We start from the raw sequence: 21,055 nt of genomic DNA, 5'->3' as shown, positions 1-21,055 counted from the left end.
TCAAGGGTGAAAAGTGCCCTTACCGAGAGAGGCCACCGTCTCATAATTCTCCTCCATGACTTCCCTGTGCAAAGCTCTTTGACCGGGATCCAGCAGGGCCCATTCCTCCTCCGTGAAATACACGGCCACCTCCTCAAAGGTCACCAGACCCTGGAAGGGCAACAGATCTTGGTAAATGAAGAGGCACTTTCTCCAACATGCACCATTTGCCCAGCCTAAAACTTGAATAGCTTTCAAAGAGGATTGGACAAATCCATGGAGGATCAGGACATCAGTGGCTATGAGCCACAATGGCAATGCATTCCCTCCACTGCCAGAGGCAGTATGCTGGGAATCGGAGCATAGCAGCACATTGGCAGCTACACTTTGGTTCTTATTGGACTAATAGCCTGACCAGTGAGGCACACTGGGATTTATTTATTTATTTATTTTATTGCATTTATATACCGCCCCATAGCCGATGCTCTCTGGGCGGTTTACAACAATTAAAAACATTAAAAACAGACATACAAATTTTAAAAACATTTTAAAAAGCAATTTAAAAGCACATGCTAAAATGCCTGGAAGAAGAGGAAAGTCTTGACCTGGTGTCAAAAAGGTAACACTGTTGGCATCAGGCGCACCTCATCGCATATATCATTCCATAATTTTGGGGCCACCACTGAGAAGGCCTTCTACCTTGTTGCCATCCTCTGAGCTTCCCTCGGAGTGGGCACCCAGAGGAGGGCATTTGTTGTTGAGGAGAGGCATGTCAGGTGAGGCGTTCCATCACGTATTTTGGTCCCAAGCCATGTGACTCTCTTCTTGACCCCCCGTCATTTCGTGATGAGTTCAATCCCAGAAACGGCTTGACTCTTGAAAAAGATCCCATCTCTCTAAGAGTGTATTTTAACAGTCACGTGTGTACACGCTAGTTCTACCAGACACAAGTGGGGCGAGTGCTCGTGTGTTCAAGTACTGCTTGCAGGCTTCCCACAGGCATCTGGTCGGCCACTGCAAGAACAGGGTGCAAGAACAGACGGGCTATTGGCCTGATCCGGCAGGCTCTCCTTATGCAGCCTCAGAGGTAGTATTCTCCCAGAGCCCTCCCCGCTATGCTCAGGGAGACACACCCCAGCTGTCCCCTCGGTCTCTCCCCCAAAGATCCTCCCCTTACCTGATTGGGCTCCCCGGCTGCTCTTTCCACTCTATCCCACAGAAGAGACAATCCGGATGGTGCCTCTGAGGCCATGGCGCTGCCTGAGAGGGAGGAGTAAACTAGGCCAGCTCTGGGACTCCCACAGCTTTCACCACGATGCACGTTTCGTAGGGAGCAGCTCTCAAGGGCCTGCAGGGGAGAGACGAGGGATGGGAGGGATTTCACTCTTCATGCCAATTTGGGTTTCAGAGGTTTGAATATTATAAGCAGCCTCAATCCAAATCAATAAATGGCATGTCCCTTTCCTCTGTTGTTTTCCCCCACAATGCTTGATCTGCAAAAGGCCTTAAAGGCCCCAAATCTCTCTCAGAACATTCTCCAGTTTCTTCCAGACTTTTCTCCATGCTTGGGCACCTCTTGTGTCTTTAGCCACCCCCAGGAATTTCACCCATCTTGGACCCCTCGCCTCTCATCTCTGCTTCTGCTTCTGCAAAACCTTAATTCCTGCTCACCACAGAGTGTCTTCTCCACGTTGTGAATCATTTCAGGCTTTTATTATTGGGCCCTTTTCATCATGGATATAATAGTGACAAATAGTGGTAACAAGAGAGGAAGCTCTAGGCTTAACGGACAATATAAAAACTGACAAGTCACCGGGCCCGGATGGCATCCACCCGAGAGTTCTCATAGAACTCAAATGTGAAATTACTGATCTGCTAACTAAAATATGTAATTTGTCCCTCGGGTCCTCCTCCATGCCTGAGGACTGGAAAGTGGCAAATGTAATGCCAATATTCAAAAAGGGATCTAGGGGGGATCCTGGAAATTACAGGCTAGTTAGCTTAACTTCTGTCCCTGGAAAACTGGTAGAAAGTATTATTAAAGCTAGATTAACTAAGCACATAGAAGAACATGCCTTGCTGAAGCAGAGTCAGCATGGCTTCTGCAAGGGAAAGTCCTGTCTCAGTAACCTATAGTGTCAACAAGCATATAGATAGAGGTGATCCAGTGGACATAGTGTACTTAGACTTTCAAAAAGCATTTGACAAGGTACCTCACCAAAGTCTTCTGAGGAAGCTTAGCAGTCATGCAATCAGAGGAGAGGTCCTCTTGTGGATAAGGAATTGGTTAAGAAGCAGAAAGCAGAGAGTAGGAATAAATGGACAGTTCTCCTAATGGAGGGCTGTAGAAAGTGGAGACCCTCAAGGATCGGTATTGGGACCTGTACTTTTCAATTTGTTCATTAATGACCTAGAATTAGGAGTGAGCAGTCAAGTGGCCAAGTTTGCTGATGACACTAAATTGTTCAGGGATGTTAAAACAAAGAGGGATTGCGAAGAACTCCAAATAGACCTCTCCAAACTGAGCGAATGGGCGGAAAAATGGCAAATGCAATTCAATATAAACAAGTGTAAAATTATGCATACTGGAGCAAAAAATCTGAATTTCACATATACGCTCATGCGGTCTGAACTGGCGGTGACCGACCAGGAGAGAGACCTCGGGGTTGTAGTGGACAGCACAATGAAAATGTCGACCCAGTGTGTGGCAGCTGTGAAAAAGGCAAATTCCATGCTAGGGATAATTAGGAAAGGTATAGAAAATAAAACAGCCGATATCATCATGCCGTTGTATAAATCTATGGTGCGGCCGCATTTGGAATACTGTATACAGTTCTGGTCGCCTCATCTCAAAAAGGGTATTATAGAGTTGGAAAAAGTTCAGAAGAGGGCAACCAGAATGATCAAGGGAATGGAGCGACTCCCTTACGAGGAAAGACAGTTGGGGCTTTTTAGTTTAGAGAAAAGGCGGGTCAGAGGAGACATGATAGAAGTGTATAAAATGATGCATGGCATTGAGAAAGTGGATAGAGAAAAGTTCTTCTCCCTCTCTCAGAATACTAAAACTCGTGGACATTCAAAGAAGCTGAATGTTGGAAGATTCAGGACAGACAAAAGGAAGTACTTCTTTACCCCACGCATAGTTAAACTATGGAATTTGCTCCCACAAGATGCAGTAATGGCCACCAGCTTGGATGGCTTTAAAAGATTAGACCAATTCATGGAGGACAGGGCTATCAATGGCTACTAGCCATGATGGCTGTGCTCTGCCACCCTAGTCAGAGGCAGCATGCTTGTGAAAACCAGTTGCCGGAAGCCTCAGGAGGGGAGAGTGTTGTTGCACTCGGGTTCTGCTTGCGGGCTTCCCCCAGGCACCTGGTTGGCCACTGTGAGAACAGGATGCTGGACTGGATGGGCCACTGGCCTGATCCAGCAGGCTCTTCTTATGTTCTCATGAAAAACTTAATCTGCACAGGTATTATTTCCATGTCATGCCCCTGACAGTTGGCATAAAAATAGGTTTTGCACATATTGTAAAGAAATTGTGGGGGTGAATTTGGTCTAATGACTCCATCTTGGAGCTTCCTGGGGATGCAAAATGCCTCCACTCTTTCCATCAGAAATACGGGGAGAGGAATCCTGACCTGCATTCAGTCTAGTTCAGCTCACTTACCAATGAAAAGAGTATGAAGAACTACTTGCAATACATCCATTTCAAAATCAGCAGGATGCCTTGTTAGTACCATCCACTCGTATAATCCAAGTTAACCTTTACACATTTCTGGACTACAACCCCCATCTTCCCTGGCATTTGGCCATGTTGTCTGGGGCTGATGGGAGATGCAGTCCAACAATACCTGGAGGGCACCAGGTTACAGAACGCTGCTCCAAGTTGAGCAGGTGATGCACGAAGTTGAAAGCTTAACAGCAAACTCATCTACTGTATAGGGTTGAACAATGTTGGATGTTGTATCTGGCGCAAGCAGATGCCCAGGATGCAGAACAGTATATTGACAGGCTAGATGCCAGTTGAAGCAATGAGCCGGACAAGCAATAAGTTTTAAGAGTCACCTTACTGACAATATATCACAAGCTCTCTCTGTACAAACTCCTCGACCCCCACACTCACAAGAGTCTGCTGGCCCTCTATATAGATAAGGCCAGCTGCCCGAGCCTAGGTTGCTTAGCAACGTGTCCTTGAAGATGGCTCGAGCTCTGCCAACTTTCGCTTCTAAGTCACGTAGCTCACTTGTGGAAATTTAACCTCTGCTTTCTCGGTTTAATAGCCAACAAACAACTGAGGCAATAAGTTGATTTAATTATTATTATTATTACCGATACATTTTATTATATTTTTATATTTCTATGCAGGTGTTCCTCTAATGAGCTCACCATGATTTGTCCCCCTCCTTTTGTCTTCACCACGACACTGTCACTGGGCCCAGGACACCACCTGAATTTCACTCCTGAGCAGGGATTTGAATCTGGGTCCCTGTGGACATAGCATTAAACTATGATTCCAATAATACAACAGACACACACACCTGCACAGACGTTGAAGGTCCCACACAGAGTGGATGTCCGAAATCTGGAGTGGCACATAAAAATTCTGCACTGTTTATCCTCACAACAATCCAGTGAGGTGGGCTGGGCTGAACAAAAGTGGTCACTGCCCCAGGGTCACCCAGGGACCTGCATAGATCTGGGGGGGGGAGAGATCATAGACCCCTTACTTTTTTGGGAGCAGGCTCTCAGCAGAGTCCCCATGTCTCCAGCAACCTATGAGCCAATCAGCAAGAAAGGAGAGTGTATTAGCCACTGAGAAGAGTCTTCTAACATGCTTCCTTGTTCTTTCCTGATAATTAGAGTGCACTTATGAATTTGCAACTACACTACTGTAGAGATGTGAAGGCCCATAACAAAAGTGGAAATATTTGGAGGGAAAGCAGGTTTTTTCTCCCCCCCCGTTGCTCTGACCCCTCAACCCCAACAAAAATACCAAATCACCCCCCCTTGCACCTCTTTGCCCTCTGCACGCTCCCGCTTCCTCCTCTCTGGGCCTAATACTTTCTTTACCCGGAATACCAATGAAGACAGCCCTCCTACTTCCCCTTCAATACGCTCTCCCCCCCTCCATGTGATTAAGACTTCCTGCCTCTCTAGGAACCAGAACTCCTTTCCTTAACCCATCGGAGGACTAAGTGGCAAAAGCTGCTTCTGCCCCCCCACTGCCAACATTTTCCTCCCTCCCTTCTGTCCCATTATTGCACCTCATCCTCCTCTCTTGCCTCCCGCTGAAGCAGTGGCAAGATAGGTGTGTGCTGTGTGATATATAGAATATACACATTTGTGTGTAAAAAGTAAAGTGTTCAGGAGGGACGGTGTAAAAGCTGGAACAGAACATGCTGGAATGGGCTCTTTAGAAAAGAAATTGATGCCAAAAACACTAGGATGTGTTAGAGACACATGAGAACAACATTTAGGAACAAAAACCATTCCGATAGCATTTTTATCAACCCATTAACAACCAAAATGCCCTCCGGAACGGAATGAACAGCCCCGAATGGCGACTTCCCAGCGAGCCAGACCCACCAAATTCACCAGTCCCACATGACTAAATGGGATGCATGCAATAAGACACAAAACGTCCACGCAAACCACGTTCCGATACCCGTTCTGGGCTATAATACATTTTTACGTAAACCAGCCCAGAACAGAAACTTCCAAATCAGCCAGACCTATCAAAATTCACCAACCACACATGTTGCAGCCTCTCCTTTTGTTGGGAAATGGGAGATAGCACAGGATGACCCAGGAACCTCTGGGGTGATCAGCAATACCCTTTCTTGCTGTTTGTAGGTCCACTAAGCAGCACTATTGGTGCTGCTACCAGGTTGCGAATGGCTGGTGAATTGGGGAGGGAGAGAGAAAGAGAGATTGGAGGGGCATGTCGGCTGGCAGAAGGGGGAGAGAATAGAGTTTGCCTTCTGTGAAATAGATGTGCTATCACAGGAAAAAAACTGGGTTCAAAGAAGTGCTCTTGTGTGCTTGGGCTCAGACTCCACCTCTGCCTTGTATTCAAGTTCTGGGCCAAACCTCACCAGTTTGCTTTCTGTGAAATGAGTTTCTGACACAACTACTTTCAAAATCAAGGTTATTAAAGTCTGGAACCTGTGGGAGGGACTCCTACTCATTGGGCAGAGTGCAAGAGGTGGAGGCAGAAGAACTTTCCAGTCAAAAGGCTCTCAGGCAAGAAGGCTGGAGAACAGGACCTTGGACAGCCACTGCCAGTCTGAGGGCCAAACTAGAGGAGATACCAATCATGCAACAAACAATTGCACGATGAGCTTTGCAACACTAAATTGAAGGTGCAGGGCAGCTGATCCCTAGTGGGTTCCTGACACGCACCTGTTATTTACATTGGGAACAACAAGAATAACACCAGCTCACCAGTCTAATCACTTTTACTGGCTAGATCCCAAGGAAGAGGCAGGAGGGGACAGGAACAGGGAGTCCTTCAAGAAACCTGGTCCCCAAGATCAGCAGTTGTGCAACTGACCTCCCAGTCAGTAATCTTCACACTTGTGATTCCCAGAAAATGGCATTCAGAGGCATACTGCTTCCCAGAGAGAAACTACAGGGAAGCATCATTAACAATTGCATAACATGGATTAGTTACACAACATGGATTAGTTTGAAGTTACCAGACCATTCATATATCTGGCCCAGAACTATCTATCCCAACAAACTGCCTCCCCCAATAATTTAAGCAGAGATTTTCTGCAGCTTTGCTGCCTTTCCTAAAGGCCCTTCTATTGCCTGGAGAAGCCATTTGGCTATGTGACCGCTGACAAAACCCAATTCTCACTCCTTTTCTCTATGCGCACCAGATGACAGTGAGGTCCTTCATTTGCCTGCTAGGAAATAGCACTGAGACCAGATGAGACTGTGGAGTGAAATCTGTTTGGAAAATGTATTTAAAATACATCAGCAGAAAACTAGTGAATTCATTTTACTTTATGAAAGATGTTAGAATAGCCAATACAAAAAACATCTAAGCAAAATAAAAACCATGTTATACACAAAAATACATTTTTAGTTATTTATATTAATAAAATGTGTACACTGCAGAAGAATTTTATAAAGAACATAAAATGTACATTAAAATGGTCAATAAAAAAATCAACATTTAAAAAACACTAAAAACCAATAAAATCAATAGTTAAAGGTATGCTAAACTAAACTATATGAAAACAATCAGTAAGGAGACCATTAGAAACAAGGACTAGTATTATTTTATTTTCATTTAGAAATCACTTCCCAGAAAGTATCTCAAAAATACCAACAATAAAAAAAACTTTTCATATGCAAACCAATTAAAAACATTTTAAAATCCCACACAGACCCTCCGTGACGCAGAGTGGTAAGCGGCAGTAATGCAGCCGAAGCTCTGCTCACGTCTGCAGTTCGATTCCAATGGAAGGAGGAAGTCGAATCTCCGGTAAAAGGGGTCGAGGTCCACTCAGCCTCCCATCCATCCATGGTCAGTAAAATGAGTGCCCGGCATATGCTGGGGGGTAAAGAAAGACCGGGGAAGGAACTGGCAGTCCCACCTCATATATACGGTCTGCCTAGTAAACGTCGCAAGACGTCACCCTGAGAGTCGGAAACGACTCGCCCTACAAGTGCGGGGACACCTTTACCTTCTAAAATCCCACAGAAACAGTAATAAAGCTCTGCACTTAAAAGGTTTGTTGAAAAAGGAAGGTCTTCTATAGGCACCACAAAAAAAAAACACCTGTCTGATATGTAACAGGAGGAAGTTCAAAAAAGTAGATGCCACCACACAAAAGGCCAGGTTTCTCTATCATGCAGAGTGGACTTCCTAATGAGATGGTATGCGTAAGAGGCCATCTTCTGCAGACTTCAGTCATGGGCTGAATATATAACATGTGAGATAATCTTTTAAGAATCCTGGCCCCAACCTGTATAGAGCTTTAATCTATGTAGCCTGCAAGATGAAGAATAAAGCTCCCATTGAAGTTCTTTCCATACTCCCTACATTCCAATTGTTTCTCCTGTGTATCCCGTGATGTAAGCCTACTGCTTTCATTGAATCTCTTTCCATACTCCGTGCATTAAAAAAGTTACTCCACAGTGTTTTTTCATGTGAAGTAAGTGTGCTCTGACTGAACCTCTTTCCACACACTACATTTAAATGGTTTCTCCCGTGTGGGTTCTGTGATGTAAAACAAGGTTACTGCTTACACTGAAGCTTTTTCCACACTCCCTGCATTTAAACGGTTTCTCCCCTGTGTGGGTTCTTTCATGTAATGTAAGGTGATCATTCCGACGGAAGCTCTTTCCACACTCCCTGCATTTAAATGGTTTCTCCCCGGTGTGGATTCTTTGATGTGAAGTAAGGGGACCGCTTTGACTGAAGCTCTTTCCACACTCGTTACATTTAAATGGCTTCTCCCCTGTGTGGGTTCTTTGATGTGAAGTAAGGTGACTGCTCTTATTAAAGCCCTGTCCACACTCCTTGCATTTAAATGGTTTCTCCCCTGTGTGTGTTTGGTGATGTAATTTCAGGCTAATGCTTACACTGAAGCTCTTTCCGCACTCACTGCATTTAAATGGTTTCTCCCCTGTGTGTGTTCTTTCATGTAATCTGAGGTTACCACTCCGACTGAAGCTCTTTCCACACTCTTTCCATTTAAATGGCTTCTCCCCTGTGTGGGTTCTTTGATGCAAAATAAGGTCACTGCTCCGACTGAAGCTCTTTCCACACTCACTGCATTTAAATTGTTTCTCCCCTGTATGGGTTCTTTGATGCAAAGTAAGCTTACTTCTCTGACTGAAGCTCTTTCCGCACTCACTGCATTTAAATGGTTTCTCCCCTGTGTGTGTTCTTTCATGTAACCTGAGGTTACCACTCTGACTGAAGCTCTTTCCACACTCCTTACATTTAAATGGCTTCTCCCCCGTGTGGGTTCTTTGATGTGAAGTAAGCCTATTTCTCTCACTAAACCCCTGTCCACACTCCATGCATTTAAATGGTTTCTCCCCTGTGTGTGTTCTTTGATGTGAAGTAAGCTTACTTCTCTGACTAAAGCCCTGTCCACACTCCATGCATTTAAATGGTTTCTCCCCTGTGTGTGTTTGGTGATGTAATTTCAGGCTACTGCTTACACTGAAGCTCTTTCCGCACTCACTGCATTTAAATGGCTTCTCCCCTGTGTGGGTTCTTTGATGTGAAGTAAGCTTACTTCTCTGACTAAAGCCCTGTCCACACTCCATGCATTTAAATGGTTTCTCCCCTGTGTGTGAACGGTGATGTAATGTCAGGCGACTGCTTACACTGAAGCTCTTTCCACACTCTTTGCATTTAAATGGCTTCTCCCCTGTGTGGGTTCTTTGATGCGAAGTAAGGTCACTGCTTCGACTGAAGCTCTTTCCACACTCCATGCATTTAAATGGCTTCTCCCCTGTGTGGGTTCTTTGATGCGAAGTAAGGTCACTGCTTCGACTGAAGCTCTTTCCACACTCCATGCATTTAAATGGCTTCTCACCTGTGTGGGTTCTTTGATGTAAAGTAAGTTTACTGCTCTGACTGAAGCTCTTTCCACATTCCCTGCATTTAAATGGTTTCTCGCCTGTGTGGGTTCTTTCATGTAAAGTAAGGCTACTGTTCTGACTGAAGCACTTTCCACACTGCTTGCATTTAAATGGCTTCTCCCCTGTGTGAGTTCTTTGATGCGAAGTAAGCTCACTGCTCTGACTGAAGCTCATTCCACACTCTCTGCATTTAAATGGTTTCTCCCCTGTGTGTGTTCTGTGATGCAAAGTAAGGTGAATGCTCTGCCTGAAGCTCTTTCCACATTCCCTGCATTTAAATGGTTTCTCGCCTGTGTGGGTTCTTTGATGCGAAGTAAGGCTACCGTTCTGATTGAAGCACTTTCCACACTCTCTGCATTTAAATGGTTTCTCCCCTGTGTGTGTTCGGTGATGTGAAGTAAGCTTACTTCTCTCACTAAACCCCTGTCCACACTCCATGCATTTAAATGGTTTCTCCCCTGTGTGTGTTCTTTGATGTGAAGTAACCTTACTTCTCTGACTAAAGCCCTGTCCACACTCCATGCATTTAAATGGTTTCTCCCCTGTGTGTGTTTGGTGATGTAATTTCAGGCTACTGCTTACACTGAAGCTCTTTCCGCACTCACTGCATTTAAATGGTTTCTCCCCTGTATGGGTTCTTTGATGCGAAGTAAGCTCATTGCTCTGACTGAAGCTCTTTCCACACTCCCTGCATTTAAATGGCTTCTCCCCTGTATGGGTTCCTTGATGCAAAGTAAGGTGACCGCTCTGACTGAAGCTCTTTCCACACTCCATGCATTTAAATGGTTTCTCCCCTGTGTGACTCTCAGTCTTGGCTATTACCAGTGGCACCATCTGTGGTTTTCTATTATTCTCATTCTGCTGGTCACCTGCTGGGGGGGAAGAGGGTTGAAAAAAACACATTGGAATTTCAAGGCAGAAACAAAGCATTTCATCACAGATGAAGCCCAATTATCTGCTTCTCTATTTTTACATCTCCATTATTCTCCCCCTTTTATCTTTGCATGGCCCTCCCTCCCTATTCAATATCTATATAAACTCGCTGACAAAACGCCTGTCGGCAGTAAACTCTCACCCTCCTGTCTTGGCAAGGAGACACTTAACCTGTCTTCTATATGCTGACGACATTGCCCTGTTATGCCAAACGCAGGTGGGCTTACGTCGTCTCTTAAGAGAACTTGCCTCCTTTTGTGTGGATGAACTTTTGAGAATTAACTATGCGAAATGCAAGGTTTTAGTTTTCGCCAAAAGCAGACATAAACACCGCTGGCAAATTGACAACCATATTATTGACCAAGTCAACGCCTTCAGTTACCTTGGCATTGCATTCCATCCCTTAGGTTCTTGGAATGCGCATTTTGTCCAGTCTGCTACGACCGCACAGAAATCAGCCAGAGCTTTACTGACCTTCTTTTATACAAAGGGCGGTCAGTACATTCCGGCAGCAGTCCAGGTATTCAACGCCAAGGTGCTTCCTCAACTTCTTTACGGGACCCAAATTTGTAGTGGAGGCAATTACGCATGGTTGGAGAGGGTACAATCTAAATTCATGAGGTCCATTTTGGGCGCTCCGAGATGTGTCCCCAATGTGACCTTACGCTTGGAATTAGGTGCCCTTCTGATTGAGACCCACGCTTGGATATTAAAATTTAACTACTGGATGAAGCTGCTATTTTTACCCACTGGATTGCCCCCCTTAACTTTGGAAGATTCCTTCCAATCTCAATGGCATCGGGTAACGATTCACAAACTCGGAACTCTCGGTTTTTCGCTCCCAGCGATTGGTGCCCTAGGCCATACGACCGCTAAAACAACAATCATCCAACGCCTCAAAGATGTTGAGTATCAGAACAACATGAGCCTAGTTGCCGCTTATTCAGAATGCAGTATTAATGTAAATCCCTGTATCTTGGCCACTTACATTTCAAGTTTATCTACCCCGAAACTCAGGAGAGCTTTTACCCTGGCACGATTCAATGTTCTGCCCTCAGCACTAATGGAGGGTAGATACAGGGGAGTCGATTGTTATGATCGAACTTGCCCCTGTGGAGCAGATGCAGTGGAGACAGTGAACCTTGTACTACTTTGCTGCCCTTTTTATTCAGATCTCCGCCTGAAGTTCATCTCCCCACTTTTATCTAATCTTCCTCTGAGCCCAGAAGCTATGATTTTACAATATTTAATGGCAGATTCAGAATCACGGATCACTCTGAGGTCGCCTCGTTCTGCACAGCTGCTATGGCTCGCAGGAGGGACCTAATGCGATGTCTATTAGATCAAGGTTTTAGCTAGATTACTATGTGGACCCGGTTTTAGCTTTTTAGCTTTCTCACTGCACTGATACTGTATTCTATTCTATCTCCACTCTGATATTCAGAGGATCCGTAATTATATCGGTGGTCTTGGACCGTAATAAAGATTTTACGTTATCTTTGCGTGGCCAGATGAAAGCAAGGTTACCTGAATATCCTGCAGTCTCACACAGCAACATAAATTCCTTTCAGGTCCATATAACACTTGATGTCACTAAGCCCAGATTTGTCTGGGTTTCCTCCTACTGCCATACAACTGTGATATATATTTCTAAAATAATATGCAATGAAAAGTGGGGTGCGGGGGAAGAGAAGGGCAGCAAGACTGCAGAACAGGACAAATTGGGCACAGCTCACTTCTCCTTGATTCTTAATAATTTGACTGCAGTCAAAAGAGCTGGTCAGACAGAAATATAGGAACAAATGAAGTTGTGATATACTGAATCAGACCCTGGTCCCTCGAGGTCAGTACTGTCAATACTGGCTGGCAGCTGCGCTGCAGGTTTTCAGATAAAGACACTTCTAAATTCCACCTGAAGATTCAAGGGATTAAACTTAGCTGAGCTAAGACAGGGATGGCCAAAGACCAACACTACACGAGTTTGCAATGATGCTCTGAACCGTAAGGGGAATGCCCGACTGATCTCTCCCCTTCATCAAAGCCCTGTACAATTAGTTCTTGTTCTTCCAGCCAAGAGACTAAGCCCAGGTTTGACATTTCTTTCAAAGATACAGATAAGCTAATTAATTCTGAACTGAAATTATTCTCCTCTCTCCAAAACAAAGAACGATCTTAGATCTCCTGGAGATGAATAGCACAGGGACGTAGATCCAAATGTCTCTTGTGGACAAGAAACTGTTCAAAAACCTCAATTCAGTGACACTGTGGAAACCAATCCAGCTATCTTAATTTGGGGGATTTCTCAGCAGATGGGAAGGAAACTTCAACCTGGATGCCATTCCCCCTCTTTATATGAACAGCCTGGCTGGATCAGACCACAGGCCTATCTATTCCAGCATCCTCACAGTGCCAAAGTGGATGCAGATGGGAAGTCTACAGGGAGCACATGAAGGCATCACTTAGCTCCAGCTGTTTTTCTGATTCCAGAGATATCACATCTATTTATTCATTTATAGGCTCTTTGTATACCGCTATTTCATTAGAAACGTCAAAGCAGTTTACAACACGTTAAAAAAAGGCAACCACCAAAAATTAAAAACATCAAATATACAATAAAAACAAAGGTCAAGTGTTGTGAAAAGAGCATGCTCTTAATTGCCTGCCTGGCGGCACAGAAAGGTTTTCAGCAGGCGCTTCGAAGTTAAAACAGAAGACGCCTGCTGAACCTCTGTTGGCAGAGCTTTCCAGAGAACTGGGCCGATGACACTGAAGGCTCGATTTCATGTCAATGTTCAAATCATTTAAACTCTATGAAATCTAGTTTCAAAGGAGATGAAGCTTCATCATGTATAGGGAGTAATTTACAAATGAATGCAAGCAAGAGTGAATTCGTTACAAGAAATTTTAAATGTCTCTATGCAAAGCACAATAGCAAGCTGGAGGATGCAAAGGGAGACATCCTGGTTTGCTCCAAGAAAGCTAAACTGAGGAAGGTAACCTGGAAAGAAGGTGATGTGGAAGGCTAGTGACCAACTAATTTCAGAGATGAAAGGGAGACATCCTGGATAAACTGAGGAAGGTAACCTGGGACGCACGTGCAAGAAAGGAAGAAGCTTTAAATGCAATTATAATGCCAATATACAGGTACTGATTAAACAGTGATTATAACTTTAGGGTTTCTATAGGTTTCAATTAATCATAAAATGGCATCAGTATTTGTTAGGGAAAAGCTTTAAAAGATCAGGTCACTTTGTTTAGAAAGTCCCGAAGGTCACAAATAGCAGAACCAAAAGGAGACAGAAACCACAAAGTTTAATTTCAAAAAGTCGAACAAGCGTGCACTTTGAAAACAACCTATGTAGTCAGGGCAGACACTTTCCAGGAAAGAAGGAGACGTGGAAGGCTAGTGACCAACTAACTTCAGAGATTTGACATTAAAACATCTTTAAGTAAGAGGGGGGAACATCCGTGAGGGTATATAAAGAACACGTCATCACTCCCTGACCATCCAGAGGCGGATCCTATGTTCTCTGAGCTACCACTTAGTCCCAGCAGCCTGGGCATTGCTTTTGGAGCATGGGGGTGCCCCTCTGTTGAGTTCCTCAACTCACAGAGTAAGGAAGATCTTTCATGCCTACAAGCTACTTCATTGCTGTTAAGGAGCCATTGGAGAAGCTTTGCTGATTTGAGAGTGAATGTGCATGCTTGTAATTTTCCTCTTTCCTCTTTTAAGAAAGCATTTATATTTGATGTCACACTTTTGATTACTGCTGAAAATAGAGAGTGCTTCAAAGGCACATAGCACACGCTATTGCCAACCCTACACCTATGTGGGGGAAGCGTGGGGTATTTGAGGTGTTGGGGTACTCCCTCTAGGTTCCTGGAGACCACCAAGATTCAGTGTTGTGAAATCCTTCTACAGCTTCCCTGAGTAATCTTTCAAGTCCATACCTACTGATCTCTCCCTTTCATCAGAGCCACATACAACTGGATCATGCTCTTCCAGCCAAGAGGTGAAGCCTAGTTTTGACATTCCCAAATTATCCTCTCCTCCCCAAAGCAAACAAAGATTTTAGATCTGGAACCGATTAGTACAGGGACACAAGTTATCCTCCTGACCAGTTGCCTGGAGGTGTACATAAATCTCCACTCAGGGGCTCTGTGGAAACCAATCCAGCCATCTTAATTTGGGGGATTCCTCAGCAGGTAGAAAAGAAACTTCAACCTAGCGGCTCTTCCTCAGAACAGCCCTGTGGAATCAGACCACAGGCCTATCTGCTTTATCTGGGGCGGCTCAGGACTTCATGGTTTCCATGACAACCATGGGGCTGTCTCAATTTGTTTCTGGCCCGACACTTGTGTCGGGACATACCCTTGATTTGATCTTCGTCACTGGACATGGAGATGGTGATCTGGAGGTTGGGGATTTATCATCTATTCCTTTGTCATGGACAGATCACCGCTTGCTGAAGTTTAGGCTCACAGCAGCCCTTTCCCTCTGCAAGGGCGGGGGACCTATTAATTTGGTCCGCCCCCGGAGACTAATGGATCCTGAGGGTTTCCAAAGGGCTCTGGGGGTTTTTCCGACTGAGAAGACTGGCGCTCCTGTCGAAGCCCTGGTTGAACTGTGGAATACGGAAATGACCCGGGCGGTTGACACGATCGCTCCCATGCGCCCCCTCCTATGCAGAGCTCATACAGCTCCATGGTATACCTTGGAGCTGAGAGCGATGAAGCAAGAGAGGAGGAGGCTTGAGTGCAGATGGAGGCGAACTCCCGATGAATGCAATTACACCTTGGTAAGTGCTTGTTCTAAGCAGTATATAGTAGCGGTGAGGGCAGCAAAAAAGAGATATTTTGCTGATACTATTAAGTCATCACTCTCCCGCCCAGCGGAGCTCTTTAAAATTGTGCGAGGGCTTTTACATTCTGGTCCTCGGGATATTATAGATTCATCTGTAGCCCGCTGTGATGAGTTCGCTAAGCACTTCCAAGATAAGATCGCATGCATTCGCCGGGACTTAGACTCCAATATTATAGCAGTTGGACCTAATGAAGTATCCAGATCACGGTCTTGTCCTCATTTATTGGATGAGTTTCAGTCTGTGCAGCTTGAGGATGTTGACAGGATCCTTGGACTGGTGCGGGCGACCACATCTGTACTGGATCCTTGCCCCTCTTGGCTGGTGAAAGCTGGCAGGACCGGAACCGCCGGCTGGGCCAAGGAGGTAATAAATGCCTCTTTAAGAGAGGGAGTGGTCCCTGACTGCCTAAAAGAGGCAGAGGTGAGACCACTCCTGAAGAAACCCTCCTTGGACCCAGATAACTTGAACAACTATAGACCTGTGGCGAATGTTCCGTTCCTGGGCAAGATCCTGGAGCGGGTGGTTGCCGGCCAGCTCCAGGGGCTCTTGGATGACACTGATTATCTTGATCCATTTCAATCCGGTTTTAGGCCCGGTTATGGCACCGAAACAGCCCTGGTCGCCCTGTACGATGACCTCTGTCGGGAGAGGGACAGGGGGAGTGTGACTCTGTTGATTCTCCTTGATCTCTCAGCTGCTTTTGATACCATCGACCATGGCATCCTTCTGGGAAGACTCACGGAGTTGGGAGTTGGGGGTACTGCTTGGCAGTGGGTCCGCTCCTACTTGGTGGGTCGTCACCAGAAGGTAGTGCTTGGGGAACATTGCTCGACACCCTGGACTCTCCATTGTGGAGTCCCGCAGGGATCGGTACTGTCCCCCATGCTTTTTAACATCTACATGCAGCCGCTGGGTGCGGTCAACAGGAGTTTTGGGGTGCGTTGTCATCAGTATGCTGATGACACACAACTCTATTTCTCCTTTTCATCCTCTTCAGGTGAGGCTGTTAACGTGCTAAACCGCTGCCTGGCCGTGATAATGGACTGGATGTGAGCTAACAAACTGAAGCTCAATCCTGACAAGACCGAGACGCTGTTGGTGAGTGCCTTCAGTGTCCAGATGGAGGATGTTCATCCTGTTCTTGATGGGGTTACACTCCCCTTGAAGGAACAGGTTCGTAGCTTGGGAGTTCTTTTCGATCCTTCCTTGTCTCTCGAGACCCAGGTGGCCTCGGTGGCATGGAATGCTTTCTACCATCTTTGACTGGTAGCCCAGCTATGTCCCTATCTAGACAGTGACGACCTCGCCTCAGTTGTTCACGCTCTGGTAACATCTAGGCTGGACTACTGCAATGCGCTCTACGTTGGGCTGCCCTTGAAGATAGTTCGGAAACCACAGCTAGTCCAGAATGCAGCGGCCAGATTACTGACGTGCACCAGAAGGTCTGCTCATATAACACCTGTTCTGGCTCATCTGCACTGGCTTCCTATTTGTTTCCGGGCTAGATTCAAAGTGCTGGTTTTGACCTATAAAGCCCTACACGGCATGGGACCGCAATACCTGGTGGAACGCCTCTCCCAATATGAACCTACCCGTACACTGCGCTCAGCATCTAAGGCCCTCCTCCGGGTGCCATCCCATCGAGAAGCCCGGAGGGTTGTGAGTAGAACTAGGGCGTTTTCGGTAGTGGCCCCCGAACTGTGGAATAGTCTCCCTGATGAGGTACGCCTGGCGCCAACGCTGCTATCCTTTCGGCGCCAGGTGAAAACCTTTTTATACTCCCAGGCATTTTAGAGTGTATTTTAAATTGTATTTTATAGTGTATTTTATCAGTATTTTCATTATTGTTGTATTTTGACATTGTTGGTTCTTTGTTATTGTTTGTTTTGATCTTTGATTTCGTTATACTTATTGTATTTATATATTGTGCTTGTTTTATCTCTTATGTACACCGCCCAGAGAGCCTTTTTGGCTTAGGGCGGTATATAAATTAAATTAAATACATAAATAAAATAAAATAAATATCTAGTCCGGCATCCTCACAGTGCCTGATCAGATGCGAATGGGAAGTCTACAGGGAGGACATAAAGGCACCACCCTCCGATCTGACATAAGATGTGCGGCAGATAAAGGTGAGGCTTCAAAAGAACCACCAGGACCTTGAAATGGGCTGCCAATTGCTCCTTTGCTGGACTGGGGCACACTTGCACCTGCCAGTCAGCTGATCAGTGGTTGAATGAGTCTTTGCTCAAGGTAGGGAAAGCTGTTTCCAATGAATGGAAATCACTTCTCCCTCCCAGCGCTGCTCTTTGAAGCAGCCCCATTCAGCTCCTGAAGTTGAAAGAAGCAGTGTGGGGTGGCGAGCCAAGGGCTCAGCTTGGCTATGGGTGCCTCTTCCCTTTCGGAAGCCACTGCTTTTTAGAAAGATCGGCTGTGCATGGGACTTCTCTGGCAGGCAGCCCATCCGAAAGGCACCTTTTTTCCCTCCCTCCCTGCACTATGAAAGGAGGGGGAAGGGTGCTTCAGAGAGCACTTTGCAGCTTTAAGACAGTCACTGTGCTCCCAACGGGGCAAGGGTTGCACTCAGGTCCTGCTTGCTTGCTTCCTATAGGCATGCTGCCATTGGCCTGATCCAGCAGGCTCTTCTTAAAGACATCTAAGATGTTCTCCAGGAGAACTCACACCCTGATGGGACAATTAATCTGCAATGAATCATATTACACAGGAACTGAAAAATCCTACAATTTCCAAACCAAAATGGGGCCTCAACGCAGCTGAACATCTACCTGTTGATGTCGCATCTTTGGGATACTGGATAAAGGGATCTTTTCTTTCTTCCCAACACGAATGGAGGTCCGACTCTTTGAAGGAAATAGACAAGACTAGTTACTTTTGACCAGAAAATATTCAGCCATTACAAACAGAGATTTTTATAGATAAGAAAAGGTATAATTTTGATCTGGTAAGTCCTGCTCTCGGTGAATACAACAGAGTTGTGTGGACCAAGTAGGGTCAGTCTGGCACTTGTGAACATGCGTCCACTGGGCATGAAGCTCATCTTGAAATGCTTGTTGGGGGTGAACCTAGTAAAGCCAGCTTCTTAGTAGGCTGCAAACTACTAGGGCAGAACCTAGTAAAGTCAGCAACAGTGGATGCAATTCACTGTGTCACAGGCCACCTGTATTTACAGAAATTGGCCATCTCCAATTCTTTATAATTGATTTACATAAAATTATGTGTGGAAAAGTAGCGCAAACAATACAAGCCAAAACATGAGTAAAAAGACAAGCTGCCAGTTAAAGTGTCTTTTTTCCTTTGAGTTTTCTTTACATAGTTCCAAAATAAATTCTTTCCCATAAAGTATCAACATTTTATAAGGAGTCCGGGCATTCAGCCAATGATCATGTCTATATATGGCTGAAGCTGTACAGGGGTGAGTCAGGAGAACTTATTAGAATACAACATCAGCATCAAGATGCAGGTTAGGATGAGAGTTCAAATGATGGAAACAAGAGTATAGTAGTAATATGAGCATGAACTGACAGAGTCTAGATCAGGGTTTCCCAACCTTTGGTCCACAGATGTTGCTGGACTACAGTTCCCATAATTCCTGACCATTGGTCATGCTGGATGGGGCTGATGGGAGTTGTAGTCCCACAACGTCTGTGGCTCAAATGTCGGGAAACCCTGGTCTAGATAGATACAAACTAGAGCTATAAAAGACAGACAGCCTTGGGGATTTTTACCAGTTGTCCGTGACACTGGTCGAAGAAAGAACCACCTGCTCTGAGTGTTAAGGTCCACACGCAGCAAAGGTGAGATCACTCCTTTTCAGATGGAAATCAATGTGACCTATGCTGTCCTTTGAAATGCAACACGTTAGCGTACATCCCCTTTGTATGTGCTGTGTAAGACCTATGTTCTGATATGTGGCTATGTCCACAAAGTATAGTAAATTAGACGTCTTAATTATACATAGACACTGATAAAGATTTCCTTTCTTGATCGGCCATTAGATATTCCTAGACGTAAAAAGATTCTTGGCTGGGATCTCTGGCCACTTGGTTCACCTGGTCAGACCTAACTGCCGGCAAAAACTATTATGTATATCACACACGGACACGCCTGTCTTGCTTCTGCTACTGCAGGAGGGAAGAGACGAAGATGAGGTGCAATATTGCGCATTGCTGGTTTCTGTTATCAGTTCGTTATTTTCTTCCAGTTTTTTACAGCTCTGCTATTAGTGGATATTTACTTATTCATTGTCATGTAGGTGAATTATACGTCATCTTTTTGGACAGGACAGTTTATAATAAGGAAGAAGTAGATAAGAATATATAAACATCCCAAAAAACTCCCACAGTCTATCCAAACACACAATAAAACACTGAATGACAACTATTAAAAGCAGCAGGAATTTCGGGTCTGTCTTCCTCCGAACACCTTCCCAAAAAGATGTCTTCACCGACGGCATGGAAATATAAAGAAACGAGGCCCGACGTAGGGAGAATGTTCCATGTCGAGGAGCCTTTACTGAAAAATCACCATGTACCTCATCCTGTGTAGGGACCACCTGGAAGGCCTCATCTGTTGATCTTAAAGCACGGGAGATTCATACAGGTGAGGGTGTTGTTGGCTGGCTACTACTTTATGAGCCTGGGAGACCCTCCAGCTCAATATTGATAATATGAGCTTTAAAAATGGCTTCTATATGGGTCACTTTGCAACAGAAACAAAGAGGCCTGATGGGAAAAAGTAGCCTAAGGAGTAAAATTGGTCCCACTCTGGGTTCCAGTTTGTGCGGTTCCTTTTGCTGCTTGAAATCTCTCTTAGCCCTAGATGTCAACTGGGGTCTGACTCCATCACCCTCCCCTGCTTTTCATTCATCACCGCAGGTTCCTGCCTTCTCTGGACCCTTTCCTGCTGGAGCAAAGGTCCCCTTTTCAAGGGCGCTGCTGCAATTCCTGCTTTCCCGGGATCTCTGCTAGCTGAGGGAACGGCCCTTGTTCCAGCTGCCAGGGAGCCTTTCTCGGGGACCTTCTTGCCTGCTGCCTTTGCTGTGTCTCTGCCTGAGTAAAAGAGTCTCTGTGCTCCAGTTCTGCTTCCAGAGTTCCCACCAGGGCTGGCAAAGCTAAATCTTGCTCTCTGTCCTGTCTTCTGGAGGTCATTCCCTACAAACTGTAGCCTCCACCTCTGCTTCCTCTTCTCCAAACTGCCGATCTTCCTGCTTCAAAGACAAAAGCTGACCTTTCGGCAGAGGAAGGAAGAGGGAGGAGGCAGGAGGTGCTCCCGGGAGCATCTCTTCCCACTGGGGGTTTAGAGTAGAAGGCACAGAGTGTCAATCATCTGTTGAGGATGCAGGAGAAGATGCTCTGCTGGAGTTTGGGAGCTCCTGCCCTCTCCTCCTCCTGCTGCAAGGTAAGATTTTTCATCATGGGGCAGCAGAAGGTGGCAGGGAGGGGCACTTTTCGCACTGAATGATCAAAAAGCCCCAAGAACAGAGGAAGCTGCATTCTACCAGATCAGAGAATTGGTCCATCTAGTCCCGCCTGCTTACAGCAACTAGCTGTGGATGTCAGGCAGAGAAAGACCTTTCCCAGCACCTCCTACCGGATCCTTTCACCCCTCTTGGAGCTGCCAGGGACTAAACCTCGGACCTT

General features: G+C 45.6%; 1 long non-coding RNA gene and 1 pseudogene across 1 annotated transcript; both read right to left on the bottom strand.

Moving 5' to 3' along the window:
• Positions 1-1,231: 1,231 nt before the first annotated feature.
• LOC133381736 (uncharacterized) lies at positions 1,232-5,057 on the bottom strand. Its single transcript, XR_009761723.1, has 3 exons — positions 4,999-5,057; positions 4,372-4,471; positions 1,232-1,327 (listed from the first exon to the last, which is right to left on the bottom strand). It is a non-coding gene; the product is annotated as an uncharacterized LOC133381736 (long non-coding RNA).
• Positions 5,058-7,296: 2,239 nt separating this feature from the next.
• Positions 7,297-21,055, bottom strand: part of LOC133381717 (zinc finger protein 91-like) — a 38,069-nt pseudogene continuing 24,310 nt past the window's right edge.

The sequence above is a fragment of the Rhineura floridana genome, chromosome 3 (genome assembly GCF_030035675.1).
Source record: "Rhineura floridana isolate rRhiFlo1 chromosome 3, rRhiFlo1.hap2, whole genome shotgun sequence".
Classification (NCBI taxonomy): domain Eukaryota; kingdom Metazoa; phylum Chordata; class Lepidosauria; order Squamata; family Rhineuridae; genus Rhineura; species Rhineura floridana.
Note: the sequence above shows the minus strand (reverse complement) of the source record. Positions and strands in the feature narration are given on the sequence as shown.